General features: G+C 42.1%; 1 protein-coding gene and 1 long non-coding RNA gene across 3 annotated transcripts in view; one reads left to right on the top strand and one right to left on the bottom strand.

The window, feature by feature from the left end:
- Positions 1–9,623: 9,623 nt before the first annotated feature.
- On the bottom strand, positions 9,624–13,086 carry LOC105087264 (uncharacterized). Its single transcript, XR_836998.3, has 4 exons — positions 12,967–13,086; positions 12,481–12,592; positions 11,313–11,387; positions 9,624–9,744 (listed from the first exon to the last, which is right to left on the bottom strand). It is a non-coding gene; the product is annotated as an uncharacterized LOC105087264 (long non-coding RNA).
- An 87-nt stretch (positions 13,087–13,173) lies between these two features.
- The window catches only part of RAD54L2 (RAD54 like 2), an 82,026-nt gene continuing 75,730 nt past the window's right edge, over positions 13,174–19,469 (top strand). Inside the window, exons 1-2 of one of the 2 annotated variants that reach the window (XM_031470432.2) lie at positions 13,174–13,367; positions 15,478–15,633. The gene's annotated coding sequence lies outside the window, so the exon portion shown is untranslated. The remainder of the gene's footprint in view (positions 13,368–15,477; positions 15,634–19,469) is intronic. The other variant, XM_031470429.2, reaches the window with a different exon arrangement.

The following is a 19,469-nucleotide window of genomic DNA, read 5'->3' as shown; positions in this document are numbered from 1 at the left end:
AAACAGAATGTAGGCATACGTAATGGTCTTCACCCTGAGGTGAGGGCTAGAGGCTTGAAATCCTGGGGGCCGAGTCAGCTGGGCCCCGCTGTTACTCAAAGCCATGGGACCCCCTCTTACCCACCTACCTACACACTCTCCCACCTGCCACATATACACCAGAGCACTATTTTGGGGAAAACGGGCCAGAAGTCTCAAAGACCCAGCCGCAGGGAAGAACATGCCACTCCAGTTTAGAATCTCCACTGCCCCTCTCTTGCTTTACGGCCCTAACAGCCCTTCTGGGTGTCAATCCTCATCGGTGAAATGGGGCAGTACTGCCTACTTTGAGGTGGTTCCAAGGAAGCACCCAGTTCACAGGAAGAGCTCTAGACATGGGGCTGTTAGCAGCAGCAGCACAAACTCAATCTGTCAGCACAGGCAGGGCCCTAGTGATCACCTGGCCAACTCCTTGGGTTTTTTTGCATGAAAATCTCAAGGTCTAGAGGGGAGAAATTTTTGCAGGCCACGCAGCCAACCAGAGCCTGAATCTCCCTGCATCCAGGCAGCTTCGCATCACAGTGGTCTTCCCATGTGAGGCTTTAGTTCCCCTCATCTAGCAAAATTCTGCAAATGATGACTGGGGCTTCTAAAGAAACAAGCAAGGATTTTAAAATACCTTTAGAATGTCTTGTATGAGATGCCTGGTTGACTTCTTGGAGCAGAGGGTTTTTCCAGCCCATCTGGCCCCTTGACCCTAATGGGCTGTTTGTCTCCTGTGCCTTTTGATGTTCCTGATCAGAGCAGGAGGTTCATTACCTTGGTGCCAACTGTGTGGCCCCTTGAATATATAAGGATGCCATCCTGGTCCTGGGGCCTGGGCCTGGGGTTAGAAAGGGCGGAGAGGGCAAGGAAGAGGCATACCTGGTTTTCCATATAAGCCATTTTTGTACTCTTCACTTTGAAGCCGCTGAGCATGTACTACTTTGTTTGTTTGTTTATTTTCTTAGAGGGAGTAGTAATTAGGTTTATTTATTTATTTGCTATTTTTTTAATGGCAGGACTGGGGATTGAATCCAGGACCTCTTGTGTGCTAAGCATGTGCTCTTCCACTAAGCCATACCATCACCCCTCTCAATGTACTACTTTGATAAAAATAAAATTGGGGGTGGGTGGGGGTATAGCTCAGTGGTAGAGCATATGCTTAGCATGTGCAAGGTCCTGGGTTCAATTCCCAGTACTTCCATTAAAAAAGTAATAATAAATTAAAAAAAGTAAAATTGGTATTAAAAAGTAAAACTCTGCATGTGATTATACATTTGTCAAAACCCATAGAAGGTACAAGCACCAGATGTAAACTATGGACTTTGGGTGATATGGACTATGGGACTTTTGGGGAAGAAGATTTTGGGGGAACTCTACTTTCTTTCTGCTCAGTTTCGCTGTGAACCTAAAACTGCCCTAAAAATATTCTATTTATAAACAAACAAACAAAAGTAAAACTGACAAAGGCAGAGAACAGTACCCTCCCCTGGTGTTTGCAAGGGTTATATGACCTAAGGGACATAAAGGGCTTAGCCTAACCCCAGTCATTACTCAGTATCAGTTGGCTTTTGTGTTTTATCCTAAAGCCATCTATGTCCTATGCTTCCCCCTCAGGTGCCACTCATGGGAGGGAGATGGCAAGTACAGGCCCTTCCCGCCTTTTATTTCAGGATGCTGAGGCACCAAAGGCTTTGTCCCTAGCTGGGTCACATGGTTTAACTGGTGATGCTACAGCCAGTCCTCTGGTGGGTTACTAACCTCCTTTGGGGCTGAAGTTCTGCAGTCAGTCCAGACTCCTGACAGGCCCTGAGCACCTACTTTGTGCAAGATCTTATGCTCAGCCCTTCAAAATGTTCCTTCATCAGTCCTATGGAAAGGCATTATGCTCCATTTTGACAGATGAGTAAGCTCTGGCTCTGAGAAGTTACTAACTTGTTCAAGGCTGCTCAGCTCTAAGGACAAAGTCTGGAGCTTCTGTTCTCTCCTCCATTTGGAAAGAAGACACAGGAGGTGAGCATTCAGCCAACACACCAGGGACTGCTTGGTCTGTGGCCCTCAATCCTCCACACACACCCCCATCACCAGCAGCTGAATGAAGATGCCACCTTGGAGGACAACATCTTCCCAGAGGGGCTGGAGCAGCCCAGTGACCTCTACCAGGTGTTAGGACACCTGTCCTGGGGAAGGATGAGCCAGCTACCCACCTTCTAGGGCCTGAGGTCAGAGGTGCTGGAGGAGGATTCCCCATCCTCCCTCCCCTGGCCTGCCGCATTCATTTTAGGCAGCTCATGCCTCCCTTTGTAAGCCCCCTTGCCTGCCACCTCCTCCCTCCCAGTAAGAGGGACATGGGGAGGAGAAGCTATCCTGGAGGTCCAGACCTTCAATGTGTTGTGTATGTGGTATTAAATATATTCATAGAGTGTAACCATCTCCACCATCCATCTCCATCATAAGTCTTTTCATCTTGTGAAACTGAAACTCCATAGCCATTAAACAATAACTCCCCATTCTCCACTCCCCTTAACTCCTGGCAGCCACCGTCCTACTTTCTGTTCTGTGCATTTGATGGCTTTAGATACCTCATGTAAGTGGAATCACACATTATATGACTTACTGTGACTGGCTTTGAGTTAGCATAATGTCCTCAAGGTTCAGTTATGCTATAGCATATGTCAGAATTTCCTTCCTCTGTAAAGTTGAATGATATTCCATCGTATGTATATACCATATTTTGTTTATCCATTTATCAGTTGATAGACACTTGGGTTGCTCCCACATTTTAGCTATTGTGAATGATGTTGCTATGAACATGGGGGTACAAATAATCTGCTTTCAGTTCTTTGAAGTACTTACTCAGCAGTGGAATTGCTAAATCATATGATAATTCCATTCTTAATTTTTTGAGCAACTGCCATACTGTTTTCCATAGCAGTAGTTACCATTTTACAGTCCCACCAACAATGCACAAGGGTTCCAATTTCTCCACATTCTTGGCAACCTTTGTTATTCTGTTTACTTCATTATGAATGTATAGACATGTGAAGGAAAAGCCCAGCTGGGCTAACGAGCTAAGTCACAAATCTAAGTGTGATAAGTGTCAGTTTACTGATCTAAGTTCTGCTGGGCTAACTCATAAATCTGAAGTTTAGTGTCAGTTTACTGGGCTAACAAGCTAACTCGTAAATCCAAGCTCAACAAGTGTCAGTAACGTGATCTGTTCCAAATTGATAAGCTCCAGTGTACTGATTCCTTGCTTTTTGTTGTTTGAACCTTAGTGGCTAATAGCCCCATACTTGTAATTAACCCTGTAAAACCTCATGTGCACGTCTTGGAGGTGCTCAGAGCTTTGGAGCAGAAGCCCCTCTGAGCCCGCCGGCGTAATAAATCTGAGTACTCCAACCCTCCGAGTGGTGCTTGTTTCTTGGCTGGCCTGTCATTTCCGTAACAGACATACACAGTGGTGTATTGAGTTTGTATCTACCTGGTTTGCTGAATTCATTTATTAGTTCTGACAGCTTTTTTGATGTGGAAACTTTAGTATTTCCTACATATAAGGTCCTATTATCTGTGAACAGTGATTATTTTACTTCTTTCCTATTTGAATGTCTTTAATTTCTTTTTCTTGCCTAATTGCTCTGGTTAGAAATTCCAGTACTGAAGTGGCAAAGCAGGCATCCTTACCCTGTTCCTCATGTTAGAGGAACAGCTTTCAGACTTTTACCATTAAGTAGGAATTTTGCTGTGGGTTTTTCATTTATGGCTTTTATTATGTTGAAGTAGTTTCCTTCTGTTCCTAGTTTATTGAGCATTTTTATCATGAAAAAGTGTTGAATTTTGTCAAATGCCTTTTCTGCCTCAATTGAGATGACCAAGTGTTTTTTCCCCCTTCATTCTATTAACATGATGTTATTACATTGATCAATTTTCATGTGATAAACATCCTTGCATTCCAGGAGTAAATTGCACTTGGTTGTGGCATATAATCCTCTTAACATGCTACTAAATTCAGTTTGCTAGTATTTTGTTGAGGATTTTTGCATCAGTGTTCATAAGGGATAGTGGTATGTAGTTTTCTTTTCTTATAGTATCTTCATCTAACTTTGGTATCAGGGTAATCCTGACCTCACAGAATGAGTTAGCAGGTGTTCTCTCTTCTTCAATTTGTTTTGTTTGAAAAGTTTAGAAAGTCTTGGTGTTAGTTCTTTAAATGTTTGGTAGTAATCACCCAAGAAGCTGTCAGGTCCAGGGCCTTTCTTTGTTGGAGATTTTTGATGGCTGATTAATCTTACTAGTTATAGGTCTATTCATATTTTATACTCATGATTTAGTCTTGGTAGGTTTTGTGTTTCTAGGAAGTTATCCACTTCATTTAGGTTAGCCAAGTGGTTCATATACAATTATTCATAGTAATCTCTTATAGTCCTTTTTATTTCTGTAGAATCAGTAGTAATATTCCCACTTCCATTTTCTGATTTTGGTTATTAGAATCTTTTTTTTCCCATGGTCAGACTAGCTAAAGGGTTGTCAATTTTATTGATCTTTCAAAGAATCAACTTTTGGTTTCATTAATTTTCTCTGTTTTTCTGTTCTCTGTTTTGTTTATCTTCTAGGTCCTTACCTTGCTATGAGTCCTCTCCCCAGGAGACTGTCCATACACATCAAAGTCTGCAGACATATTCAGCTCTTGACCTGATCCTGAAATCCAGAGATCTCTATTTAGAAATTTTGGTGCTGAAGGGCTTAAAATTCCAGTGGTCTCTGAAAGATTAACGTGGGTAAAGAACAAGACAAAAGAAAAGGAGAAGGACCAGCCGTGACAACTCAGCAGGCTCTGCATTGGAGAGAGCCTCTTGAGCTCTATTGTGGTAGGTTGGGTTGGGCCCGAATGTCTGCATTTCTAACAGCTCCCAGCCCTGCTTCTTTGTAACTTACTCATGCAGTTCTTGGCCTCTTGACCTTTACCTATACTCAGAATCTTCTTGTCCACCCTTCACCCAACTCCCACTCCTGCTCCCAAACCTGGCTTGCCTATTTTCTCCTTCCTTTCACCCCGATATGAGTTGGGAGCCTGCCTAGCCAATCTGTCTGAACTAGGGCTGTTGTGATGATATCCAAAGCCGCTGAAGCTCCTTTAAGCAAAACAAAGACCTGATTATAAAGAGCGAAGTGGGGGTAATTTTTGGACTCCACAGGCAGGGACCCTGGTACTTTTTTCCCTTCCTCGTCTGGGACTCTCAGCCCAGTGGCCTCTGACTTATTTCATAGCTCTCTGCATCTTCGAACTTGACTCCAAATTTTAGGGCTATAAAATCCAGTTGGCCCATCTGTAATTAGGTATTCTCCCTGGGCCAATCAGCTACTGCTAGGGAACTGACCCATAGCACAAACATATTTTATAGGCTTTACTCCTGAGTGGGTGTGCAGTTTTGTAAAGGGGAGTATGGACTTAGTAGACCCCAAAAGTGTCTCCTGCAACCCTTAAGGTATTTACCCTGTGTTTCCCTCTTGTAGTGGTGTAACTGCCTTTAGTTGCTCTGCCTCCCTCAGTTGACACAAGCTCTTAATACAGAGGCCAAATTGGATAACTCTATCTACAGGGCTGAAACAGAATATGCCCAATAAGTATTTGTGGACTGAAGTGCCAAGAAAGCACAGAAAAAGGACTGGTCTTCAGGTTCATAGAGGCATTGCAGAAGAGATGACATTTGGGCCAGGCATTAAAGCACAGTAAGTTTACTAACTGGGAGTAGAGGTTTAGCAAGAAGGAATGGTGGCCCTCTGACCTGAATTGGTCCAACCACACATTACTGAGCACCCAAAGATTAACAACACATTGAGTGATGCTATGGGAGTAGGTAAGGCCTGGAAATGACTGAGGAGTAGCTGAAGGGAGGATTTAACTACTGGAGTGTCTGAACCAAATGTTTCTTCCTCTGAAGCCCTGCCGATAGTTGGTTCTCACAGGAGTTAAGACTGTATTATAATTATGTTTGTGTGCCTGTATCCCTCAGGAGCCTCAGGGGCTGCATGCTTTTCATCTTTGTATAACAAATCCCCAGGGTTCTTTTTTTTTTTCAATGAAACTGAATCCCCTCGTGGAAAATGGGGGCTGTGGACAACTTTAATATTCTATTCAGTACGTGTTCATGGAACCCAGTCCTGTACTAGACTTTGAGGCTACTGAGAGGAACCAATGTGGTCCCAGCTAGAAGAGTCAGACACAGTTCCAGTAAGAATGAGGTAGATGCTATAACCAAGATAATTGCAAAAGTGCTGGTGAGTCTGGGGAATCCCAGCCAATCTTACATAGTAAGAGCTTATAATCTTCTCTAGGAGAAGATCATGGAATTGACTTAAAACAGCAAAGATGTTAGCCAAATTTTCTGTGAACTAAATAAACCTGCACATAGACTTAGTGCTTTCAAAGAGTGTTTATAGCCGTTTCCCCATTTCTTGCTCACCATTGCACACACATTATTCACATTTTACAGATGAAGAACCCATCTCAGGGAGGTTAAGTGATTTCCCCAAGGTCACATTGCCTGTAAAAGCAGTTGCCCCCACACCATCCCTGAGGAAGAACCCTACACTGCATGGAGGGAGTGTCAACCCTTCCCAGATACTCCAAGTTCTCTCCAGACCTCAGGATATATAAATGTTATTCTTCTTCCTCTACTCAGAAAAACATGTATTGAACACCTGCCATGTGGGAGGCATCATCCCCCCTCCCTTATTGAACCCTGCTCTCAGGGAAGCACCAGCATAACAATCATTTGCCTCTGGATTAGTAAATGCTTTGTCTTCTCACTGTGCACCATACATATATAAATATGTATTTGAATGTAGATCTGGGTTTAAATTCTGACTCTACCAGTTACCAGCCATGAGAACTCATGTAACTCAACTCTTCCTTCAGTTTCTTTAAGTTGAGGTAAAATTCATATAACAGAAAATTAACCATTTTCAGTGTACAACTCAGTGGCATTTAGGACATTCACTTCTATCTAATTCCAATTTTCATCACCTGAAAATGAAACCTCATACCTATTAAGCAGTTATTCTCCATTGTCTTCCCTTCCCCTCCTTCAGCCCATGGCAACTACCAACTTGCTTTCTGTCTCTATGGATTTGCCTTTTTTGCATATTTCATATAAATAGAATCATACAATGTGTGACCTTTTATGTCTGGTTTCTTTCACTTAGCATATTGTTTTCACTGTGTTAGTACATGTTATAGTATATATATATATATATGTATATATATGTGTGTGTGTGTGTGTGTGTTTCATTCTTTTTTATGAATAAATACCATTTCATTGTATGGATATACCACATTTTGTTTTTTTATTCATCTGTTGGTGAATATTTGGGTTTCTTCCACTTTGGCTATTGTGAATAATGCTACAATGTATCAGTATCTGTTTGAGTCCTTGGTTTTGATTCTTTTAGGTATATATATCAGTATCTGTTTGAGTCCTTGGTTTTGATTCTTTTAGGTATATATATATGTTAAAGTGAAATTGCTGGGTCTTGTCATCATCAGTTTTCCACTGTGGCTTCACCATATTACATTTCCATCAGCAAAACACAAGGGTTCTAATTTCCCTGTATCCTCACTAACACTTGTAATTTTCTATGGTTTGTTTTTTTTTTTTTATCTCAGAAATCATTGCCAAATCCAATGTTAGGAAGCTTTTCCCCTATGTTTTCTTCTAAGAGTTTTATAGTTTTAGATTTTTACATTAGGTCTTTAATCCACTTTGAGTTCATTTTTGTGTATGGTGTAAGGTAAGGGTCTAATTTCATTCTTTTGTGTGTGGATATCCAATTTTTCCAGCACAATTTTTTGAAAAGACTGTCCTTTCCCCACTGGATGATCTTGACATCCTTATCAAAAATCATTTGACTATGCATGTAAGGGTTTATTTCTGGGCTTGCTATTCTATTCCATGACAGTCTTTATACCCATACCATACTGTTTTGATGACTACAGCTTTGTATTAAGTTTTGAAATCAGGAAGTGTGAGTCTTCCAGCTTCACTTTTTTTTTCAAGATGGTTTTGGCTATTTTGAGACTCCATATGAACTTTATGATGAATTTTTCTATTTCTGCAAAAATGTTGGGATTTGATAGGGATTGTATCAAATTTGTAGATTGCTTTGGGCAGCACTAATATTTTAACAATCCATGCACACAGAATGTCTTTCTGTTTATTTGTATCTTCTTGAATTTAGTTAGCAACATTTTATAGTTTTTTGTGTATGTACTAGTCTTTTCTCTCTGGTTAAGTTTGTTACCAAGTATTTTATTCCTTTTGATGCTCATGTAAATGGAATTGTTTTCTTAATTTCCTTTTCATATTGTTCAGTATTAGTGTATGACTACATAACTGATTTTTGTGTGGGTTTTGTATCCTGCAACTTTGTTGGCTTCATTTATTAGGTTTTTTTTTTTGATGTGGTATCTTTAGAGTTTTCTGCATATATGATCATGTCATCTGTGAACAGAAATCATTTTACTTCTTTTTCAATTTTGATGTCTTATTTCTGTTTCTTGCCTAACTGCTCTAGCTAGGACTTCCAGTACTGTGTTGAATAGAAGTGATGAATGTGGGCACTCTTGTCTTATTCCTGATCTTATATAAAAAAGTCTCACGTTTCACTGTTGAATATGATATTAGCCATGCTTTTCATATATGGCCTTTATTGTGTTGAGGTAGTCTCCTTCTACTCCTAGTTTGTTGAGTGTTTAAACTTTTTTTTTAGCCATCAAAAGGCTGATTTTGATGGCCTTCATCTTTTTCTTGCCTAATTGCTCTGGCTAGACCTTCCAGTGCAATGGTTAAATAGCAGTGGAGGAAGCAGACATCCTTATCTTGTTCCTGGTCTTAAGTAGAAAGCTTTCAAAGCTTTCAGCATTTCACCATTGAGTACAGTTTTAGCTGTGGATTTTTTGTAAATACACTTTATAATGTTAAGGAAGTTTCTTTCTTTCCCAGTTTGCTGAATTTTTTTTTTTTTATCATGAAAGCTAACCCTGCCTCTGGGAGTATCCACATGTGGTGAGGGTGGGCAGATTCTCATGGCCTTGGAGCCATGGCCCAGGGCCCCTCACATTTCCCACCCAGCCCAATAGGGTTGGTTAAATGGAACCTGAGTCACCAAAACTTTGGCTCTAAAGTGATCAGGGAGTGGCCACTGACTGAGCTGTCAGGAGTTACACTGAGAAGCCAGGAATGACCCTGACCATCCCAGCCTGCACAGCTAAACCCTGAAGTCCAGCTAGTACTACCTCTGTCTTGTCTTTCCTATATTCATGCCCTTTCCCATGCTGTTCTGCTATCCTCCTCATCTTTAAAGGCCCTTTTTTAGCAAGTCTTCTTCTATTGCAGTACACTTTCACCTTGTGCATGGGAGTTCTCCCTTTCCATTTTCCCATGACCTGTGATTTGTACCATCCTTGGAGAAATGACCTCACTCTGAATTATCACAATCATATGAGATTTACCTGGTTTGCCAAAAGCTCCAAGGGATCCCCACCCCTCCCCTTTCATTCCCAGTGCCTCACAGGCCTGCTTCAAGGATGGGCACAACACATATTTTTGTTTGTTAAGCATATTTATTGAACTCTTCTGTGGCTGTCCTCGGTCTTGGTGATCCTGATAAGACTGACAAGATCCTTTTGCCTTGGCCTCACAATCTTATAAAGGGAGAGAGGTGCTAAAAGATAAATAAAAATATTGGATAGCATTAAGTTCTCTGTGGGTAGAGAAAATAGGGTGATATCATGATGACTGGGCAGCTGCTTAAATTGGGTAGGTGGTCATGGAGGGCTTCTTTGAGGAAGCTGATGGAACTCCATCTTGGAGACAATGGAATTATTTCCTGTAGGACTTTTTTTAAAGCAACTGTTTCTACGGCATCTGTCTATTGACTTGGCAAATATGCATGGTCATTTATCAGGTACGACAGTAATCTGGGCTGCTTCCCTAGGAGTTGATGGCTGTATCTTTCTCATCCTCCCAGGATCAGCCCTGAAAGTAGTGATTCCTTCAGGACCATGCAATCTGGGAGCAAAACTACAAGTACTTTTCCACTCTCCAGGGTAGTCATTTGGGGGTTCTTACTCCACCCCATGCCACTCCTGAGCTCTGGTCCTTTTGCCTAGATTTCTCCTTCCCTGAGTTTTCACATGCTCCTCTTGGCATTCAGATTTCAGCTCAAAGGTCACCTCATCAGGGTGGTCTTACCCAATGCCTCCCTCTCTTGACAGCCTCTCTCCTATATAGGTCTCTGGTTTATGTTCTTTTCAGCACTTATTAGAATTTGAAATTATTTTATATTATTTGTCTCCCCTGTTTAGAAAGTAAGCGACTTTAGGGCAGAGACCTGTATCTCTTGTTCAGTGCTAGATTAACATCTGAAATACAGTGTGAGGACAACAAATATCTGAACATCCACATGGGACAGGTTTTTATTAATTACACTTTACAGACCAGAATCGTTCAAGCTCAACTTTGAATATAAATTTTGATTCACTTCAGTGCATCGTTATAAGAGTATTCTATGCTCAAACCCCACCCCCTACTTATATCCTGGCTTCAATTTTTCCATCTTTAAAGTGGGATAGTACTTGTACATACCTCATAATGTCAATGTGAAGATTAAATGCACCAATACCCCAAAATGCTTACATTTATGCTTGCATGTCTTATTAATATCCCCCAGCATCCAGCACAGTGCCTGGTGCAAGGTAGGTACCCAGTATGTAATTCCTGAATGGAGAATTGTATGGTGTAGCAATTTTGCCAGTCCTTCCTTAAACATTGGGGTGGACTTTTAAAAGCCTCCCAGAGATTATAATCCAGTAGAAGAGAAGTTGTGTACAAGCAGAAAGTTTAAAAAACATTCCAAGAATGTTTTTTGAAGAAAGAAAAACAACTCTGTCACCTTGGAACCTGTTTCAGAGTGATCATGGCTTTGGCATCCAGAAAAGGAGATGGCTTGGAAGCATGGCTGGTGGAAAAAGGACTGAGATGGCTTTCATAGAGTAAGGAGTAGATGAAACAGGTGAAAGGAAGTGGGTGTTTTCACAGGTGTGAGTTCACAGTGATGAAGAAGACCTAGTTCTAGTTTCTGATTAACAAGTCGCTGGTGAGTCTCATCTAATCCCAGCAGGAAGACCTTAGATTTTTAAACCTAACTTGAAGGCAGAGCCATCAATAGGCAGCTGTGTGTGTGTCACTCTAGGGAATACCGCCCCCCCCCAACAGAACCCATTTTCTTACAAGTGAATTGGGGGTAGCGTTATCTCCAAAGGCGATGGTGAGGGCGTAACATCATCCAAGTTGTCAGGGAAGCTCCTGGAGGGCAAAGAAGCAGTAATGTCACAAAAGGGCAATGGCATCTTGGGAGGAGGAAATGGAAGGCACTTCCATCACCAGGGGAGCCAGCCCTGGCCCTTGTTGCTCCAAGCTCAGTGACAGAGGAGGAAGGTAAGTGTCGGTGTCTTAGATGGTTGTGTATGGGGTCTTTTTGGAGAGTGGAGAGGAATAAACACTAAGACTCTCAAGTTTCTGCCCAGTTCTACTGGTCTCTTTTTCCACCCTTTGGTCATCTTTAGGGCTCTCACTTGAACTCACTTCAACATTTGAGTGTTGAAATCTGCTTTATGTGTCACATAGGTGGTCCAAGCTAAGAGGCCAATTGGGGAAAATGCAAGGCCTGCAGCAGGGAGGGGTAAGAGTGCTGGTCTGATCTTGGGATTCTGAGAAAAGTGAATCAGCTTTGGGAGCATCTTTGTCCCTTTAGATCGTAGGATGAAATCCCTTACATGAGGGAATAGAGAGCCTCCAGATGTTTTGAGCATGCTGCTTTCTAACCTATGAGCCTGCTGTTTCCAGATGGTTACAAAAATGCCTTTAGCCAGCAGAGCCTTTTCCTTACTTCCAGAAGGTAATCTAAATGGAAATCCATGTGTAATACAGCTACAAAAATTAATTTAGGTTCAAGTGACTGATACCAGACCCTTTCTGGAAAGTCTCTTCAGACAAGGGAGAAGGGTATCAAGGGAGAATTTCCTAAATCTCAGAGGCCAAGGGGCCAAGTGGGAATGGAAAACTTGAGGACATGTGAAAGCTATGATACTTTTGGAGCACTTTCTGCAGATCTAAATTGCCATCAATAGTTTGGGAATATACACTTGTGTTTTTATAACCTAATTTGCTCCAAAAGGAACTGATCTCTAGAGGTGTGATGGCCCAAACGAAAAAGGAAATGGGAAGGAGAAAGGATTTTTTTAATCATGATTTTGTGAGAAGAACAAAATCCACTTTTAGAAATTTTTCAACATCTTATCAGTGTTCATTTCTTGGGAAGAGGGGGAGGAGGAAGAAGAGGAAGAAGGGAACCTGGGGCTGTAGTGGAGAGAGCTGACACAATCTCTCTTTTTCTTACCTGGAGCCCACATGGCAGTAATTCCCAACTTGAGGGAGGAGAACCTGCATCCTTAACCTCCCCGAGTGTCAGTGATCAAGAAAGCCCTTTCTTGTCCTTGCTTCTTTTCAGGCTTTAGTCCACAGGAAACGGGCAGGAGGTTGTGGTGGAAGAAAGAAAACCGAGGGTTACATGGCGCTTATCAATTTCAGGGGTCCTTCAGGGCTGCGCACAACCTCTCTAGGAGGCGATAGTAGTAGTAGCAATCATCATTGGCAGCATCAGCAATTACCGATCCCCAATGTTGAGCCCCATATCTCTGCTCCTGACATTTACATCATCTCATTCAATCTTAACAAGCCACCGAAGTTATCCCCAAGTGAGGAATGAGAACGAACCGAGGATCACAACTGAAGCATCAACTAGCCAGCGTTCCTCTCTGGTGGCTAGCGGGGTGCAAACCCATTCGGTCAGACCCACCACTAAAACCATTCCCAGGTTTCTAACCTGAAATTTACATTTTTCGTTTACTCTTGAAACAGTTCTCTATACCAAAGACGGCTCAGTTCAGTGAGGAATCGCGGTCCACCCCGCGCGGGTTAAGAGGGGCCTCCGCTAGGTTCTCAGCGGAACTTTCCTGTCGGCGGCGCGTGTTCCCGTCCGGGAGGCCGGGCGCGCGGGCCGGGAGGGGGACGCTTTCTGGCGCGGACCGCCAGCGGAGGCTGCGAGCGCCGCCGCCGGAGAAGACCGACGCTCAGCCGGAGGCAGCCTGCGGCGCCCGGGCCTGGCCGGCTGCTTTTCTCCACCTTCGCTGCCGCGGCCGGAGGCACTGCCCAGGCGGGCGCAGCGGAACGCTCAGTCACTTGGCCCTGCCCGGCCCGTCGCGGCCTGGAGCCGCGGCGCGGGAGGTGAGTGTGGGTGCCGGCCCCCGGCTCCCGGCTCGGGCCGCCGGGACCCGCAACAATGGGGGCCGAGTAGGGACGCGGCCCGGGCCCCTGGCGCTCAGCGGCCTGGGGCAGCTAGTCGGTCCCGGCAGCCCGGGCCTTGAGGGGCTGGATCCGACCTGGGAAACTCCAGTGGCCGGAGGCTTGGCGGGGGTCTTGGCCTCCACTCGGGGCCTCGTTGGCTTGGTATTTTGGATTTTTGTACCCAGGAAAGGAAGTCATAGGGGCTCGGAGACTTAACTCTAGCGGCGTGCGCTCTTAGCATTTGATCCAGGCGTCCTGGCGACTGACCATAGCGGGGTGGATGGGGAGGGGGTGGCTTGCTTTTGGAACTCTAGGGGCCTCAGTGTGCCTGGTCCCTAAGACAAATCGAGATGCGTTTTCTCCGCCCTATCCCCCCATCTCCGCGTCCCGAGGTTTGTGAACTTAGCTGACTGGGGTCTGGCTGGGAAGAAGGGGCATTGAGAGTTTAGCTTCTATGAGGTAGCTGGTGATTAGTTCCTGGAAAGGCAGTAGCTCAACTGGGCACAGGGGAGTTGAGCAAAGAGCTGGATTCTCCAGGGCCCAGATGCATCCTGGCGTTGAGTGCTTCTCAGGCAGGGAACTTGTCACAAGAATGTCACGGTGAGCAGTGTTGGCTACGTTGGCATTAGGATGAAGCTAGAATTGTGAATTGGGAGACTATAGAGGAGGCTGCTGAGGTTGGGGAATTCGCCTTTTGTGGGCCACGGCAGTGGCAGCTTGTGAGATGAACAAGGGACCATTGCAGAGTGGGCTTTCTTATAGAGAATGACCTCTTGCTGCAGGGGAAGGGGTGACTCAGATTTGTTAGAATTCCCTGCCTTTGCTAGTGGATGTGGCTGACTGTTGGCACTGAGGCAAATGGGGCTGAAAGGGGCATTTGGGGGCTGAATTAAGTTTGCTCCCGAATAGAAGACAGTGTAGACCATTCCTTCTTACTCCCAGTCAGAATGGTAGCTGTCATTGACAATAATTTTAAGAATTTCTTCATGGTATTTGGAGCCAAAGCTTTCCTCTGTTCGTTTTTTTCCTCATTTGTTTTTGAATTGTGACTCATACTTTCTTTTTAGCAGTATGGCTATTGTTTGTGATGACAGACAAATTTAGACACCATAATATATGTAAATTCTAGGGATTTTCAGTCCAATTATTATAAATCTAAATTAATTTAAGAGCCTGTTTTTACTAATATGTATGTCACTCTTTTAATGTATGCAACTCTAGAGAAGGATGTGAAAACAGTGTATGTTGTAAAAAGTTCTTTATATCCCTAAATCCATGAAATTTCATTTTCTCCTACTACCATGAAGTCATTACATTAAATCTCTTACATCTTAGTGACTGGCATTTTAGCTCTCCCAGGACATTATTTTCACTAGAAGTGTTGTCTTTCTTCAGTAAATTTGGTCTGTACACTGTGTCTCATCTGTATCCTTGAAAGGCAGTGTGCAAACTCCAGACAGTAGAGTGTTAGGAAGTATATTGCCTAGTTGGAGTATACTGGAGTATAAATTTTCAGGTGAGATTTGAGGTTAATTCTATTTGCAGTTATACTGATAGTTCTGGGGATTGTTTTTTCCCTTAATTTTTAAAAAATCATATATTCCCGTTGAACTGTATTCTTTCTCTGTCTTTCTTTCTTGTAAGTTTTCTATCTTACGTAATTCATTGTTTCATAAACCACTATCTATTGAATTATGCTAGGCATTGTATTAGGCACCTCCACAATGGTCATGTTTTTGATGTTTTAATAGTAGTAGTTCATATTTCACAAGTGGCTATAGTTCTGTGAGGAAAGAAGTGATTCAGGCAAGCATTTAATCAGTAAAGCTGTTGAATGAAGTTTTTATAAAGTATTGATTTTGACTAGTGACAATTGATTATCTTCATATATTTCCATGGAAAAAGTTCACAGTGGTATGAGATTGTTTTTGTATTGTTTTATTTAGATAAATCTGTTAACTTTAAATACACCTGTAGACAAACACAAGGTAGTTTGTTTCTGTGTGTGTATGAATGAGTAGTGATTTACAAATCCTGTGTATGTGCTTAGGTTCCCCAGGAAGCCATCACACTTTCCTTCCCACTGTGGTTTTGGGAGACTGAAGGCGTTGCTTACCCTCCTTTGTCTGGTTCACTGTATGTAGGCTGGGAGTGTCTGCTGATGGCTTGGAGTGCTGTCTCCTAGAACAGGAGGAATAAGGTTGAGGTAAGGCTCAATCTACTTGAAATTCCTTGCCTCTTAATTTTTACTGCATAAATTGTATTTGAATGCTTTTTGGCTTTGTTAATCTCCATTCTGATCTAGTTAAATGAAATTCTGTCTTGGCTCTCTTCTCTATCTCCCTGTGTATGTATTTTGGCCAAAAAAAAAAAAATGATAAGATTTAAAATCAAGGCATTTAGATAATAAATAAATTCTTTGAAGTATCTGTTTCCATCTGGAATATTCACTTGATCAAATCAAATAAAAACTGCTTAAATAAAGCAAATAGTTGTTTAGAAGGCAAAGTAATTGCTGAAAAATGTTTTTGACTGCCTCTTTGTCAGATGGATCAACTTCAGAAACTCTTGGATAGAAGACTTAGAGTATTTGATTTCTTTGGAAAAATTCTAAGATGTCTAAATATAATGGAAAGAGCATGGTCTTTGGAGTCATCTCATCTCTACCTCTTGCTTGCTTTTTGGCCTGAGTAAACTGTTAACCTCTCTGAACCTTTTTTCCTTCCTTTCTTCCTTCTTTCCTTCCTTCCTTCCTTTTTTGGTGTTTTTTGGGGGGGGGCGTGGAAATGAGTTTTATTTATTTATTTATTTATTAATGGAGATACTGGACATTGAACCCAGGACCTCGTGCATGCTAAGAATGCACTCTACTGCTGAACTATACACTACCCTCGCCCCCGAGCTCTGTTTTTTAATTTAATTTTTTTCAATCTGTAAAATGAGGCTAATATAACTTCTGCAGGTTGTAGTGAGGACTGGAGATGAGTGCCTAATGCTTCATGGGTGGTCAGTGCTTGCTGTTAGTAGTAGTTGGTGTATATCATTAAGTAGGGAGTACTATTCTCAGTAGTAGTAGTAGTAGGAGTGTAGCTGGGTGCTATGCATGGAAGAGAGGTTCAGTTTCCTTGTGTGGTGAGGAAGGCAGCCCTCTGTCTACACCTGTTGGCACCCTGGAAGGTGACAGAATTGTTGAGATAGTCTTTATCTAGTACTGGTAGGCGAGTCCACACTATAAAGTCCAAGGTCATTCCTGGCACTGGTAGGTTTTTTTCCTGGCAGTTTCTGTGGGGAAGCCAGGAGGTAGCTGTTTGGCATGTCCTTGTTTTGGGAACAGTGGGCATTTCTATAGACAGAGTGCTAACATGTGCCAAGCAGCGTCATGTCCTGTGTAGCCCCTGATCAGGATGTTTCTCTAGCTTTCTTCTGTTGGTATCAGATATCTAACTTTGGTCTTTTTACCTAGAAGGCTCCAGATACTGGAGAGATTTGTCATCTTTCTCTAATTTGGGCTAGTTTGATAGAATATAGCACTCTGTTCAGAAATGTTTTTGATGAACAGAAGGTTCACAGGATTTGTTATAGAATTGTTCAGTTTTATTTTTTCCCTGTGAGAGGGGGAAAAAAAGTCAAGAGAAAAATAAGTATGAGCCAGACAGAAATGATTCAAAATAACTGGCCCTAAATCTCTTCCAGTCTTCCTTAGCCAAATCCCCCCTCCATTCTGGGTGGTCTTTAACTCCAGTTAAAAGTAAATAATATTCCTCTGGCCTCAAAATACATGAACATCTAGATCCTGATATGTATCTACTTCAGCATCTCACAAGGATGTTTATGACCTGGCTTCTGCTTTCTTCCTTTCTAGTCTCTCTTGCCATAATTCTTCTGTTACCTGAAGCTCTAGTTATAGTGAGCTCCTTGAAGGTCCCAGCATCCTCAAACTATTTCTCCTGCTAATTTTTCTCCCCATTCTAGTGTTTGTTTGACTCTTGGACTTGAATTAACTAGGAATTCAGGCACCACTATCACTTAAAAGTCTTCCTTGATTTTTTCCAAATTAAGCTGAATGCCTTTTCTTTGTATGGCTATTACAATCTGTGAAAACTTCTTTCATAATCACTATACTTTTAACTTCGGGTATTTTCGTGTGTTTTCCATTCCTACATCTATTTGAGGGCAGGATCCAGTCTTGATTAACTTTATATCCCAGTACCTAACCATTTCTGACACAGAAATAGCTACTCAGTAAATGTCAAGTGAAGAAATGAATGTCCTCTGCATACAAAATGATGTGGAATGGTTACGTGATGAGAGTTCTGACTTCATGGCTGTGTCTGATCCTGGCTGAAGCAGTGCCTCTACCTTTGTATTTCCAAGTTACTATAAGCAATAGTTTATTTAGCTGAAAATTTTGTTGCTTATTCCATATGTTCATGGTGTGATGCTGGGGAGCTATTACTTGTTCTCTTTGGGTCTTGCAGAAGTTTCCCTTGGAAGAGAACGTGACAGTTCTTCATGGGTATTATCTAGATCTTTCGTTGGCCACTTACTGCTTTGAGCACTTTGTCCTCATGTGTGAAGAACAGTGACTAATCAGTTTGAGCTACAAGGTCTCCAGACAACTGCTGTCCAGCCAGGGAGTGGGTAATGGACTTAACACTAGGATATTGTGACTTTTGTCAGCTGATGGACCTTTTGAAGACGTAGCTGAGCTCAATGTCACTATATTCAGGATATAAAATCATTTGCCCAAACTTTATTTAGGAATTTGAACTCAGTGATTATGAAATTATCTGTATTAGGTCTTTGCTTAGCCTAATACTGTACTAACACTGAAACTGATATATTAATTCTTTGTTAGGAAGCTATATGTTCTGAGTTAACCTGGAAGTAATGGAATTGTGCCAATTCATTTAGTCACCCTCTTGGTTCTTCTTAGTGGTAAAATAACTTGAGAGTATACTATCTAAATTACTTTGATTTAATTTTCATGGTTGATCAGACCACATAGGAATCCCACTGGCCAGCTTATTGGAGCCTACGTAATGCAGTTATTCTTTCATGCAGGTGACAAACATAACAGACTGCAGAAAAGGCCAAAGCATGAAAAATAACTGTAGTTAGATTAAAGATAAAAATTGACATGAGATAAAAAGGAAAACTGAGACAAAGCATAAGGCACTTTAAATATGGCAAGCAACTGTTAAATTGAAGACATTTTGTGAGCAGTGTTGAAATTTTAAGAAGGAAATTGTTATAATATAGGTTAAAAGCAATAAAAACATGGATAGTTTCAGCCAGTGTAGACGCATTGAAGGTACTAGCACCTACTCATGATTTTATAGCACCATTGATGAAAGTTATATATAGATAGAATTGAAAAATATCTGCTTTACTATCATAAGTATGCCTTGCATATGTATGATATTATAGTTTATAAAACACTCTCATGTATATTTACTGCATCCTTCCAACAACCCTGTGAGGCAGATATCCCCATTTTATAGATGAAGAGGCAAACACAAAAAAGGAAAGTGGCTTGCTTTCAAGTGCACAAAGCCAATAAAAAGAAAAGCTGGGACTTGATGCGAGGTTTCCAAGTTTAGGGGCCTTTTTAATGTCCTTATGACATACTGTTAGTATTTCACTTTGGGGTGACAGTCGCCCCTTATTCCAGGCTTCCGGCCAGTAGAGGATTCACACAAAGAAGGTAGTGCCACACAAGAACTAGCCAAGTAACTCTGAAAGAGCTGGATGGGGGAGGATCTTTGGAGGGAGCCCCCACCTTCCACATAGATCCCTCAATGTTCATGAGAAAAACCCAGAACCAGATGGAGATGGTTTTGCACTTGATACCCAGTGACACAAATTGGGGTCTTTCTCTTAATGTGATGAAGTATAGAAATTGGAAGAAAAATATGGAAGTTTGGGAAAGAATCTTTTAGGTGCGATCCTGGATTGAGCTCAGGCTTTTTGTTCTCATTGTGTCTTCCAGTGTCACTGTCTCCCCCACCCCTTCTCTCTACCTTTCTCTTCTCCACTGTT

The sequence above is a fragment of the Camelus dromedarius genome, chromosome 17 (assembly GCF_036321535.1).
Source record: "Camelus dromedarius isolate mCamDro1 chromosome 17, mCamDro1.pat, whole genome shotgun sequence".
Taxonomy (NCBI): Eukaryota; Metazoa; Chordata; class Mammalia; order Artiodactyla; family Camelidae; genus Camelus; species Camelus dromedarius.
The sequence above is the reverse complement of the archived record's forward strand: the minus strand, read 5'-3'. Positions and strand labels throughout refer to the sequence as shown.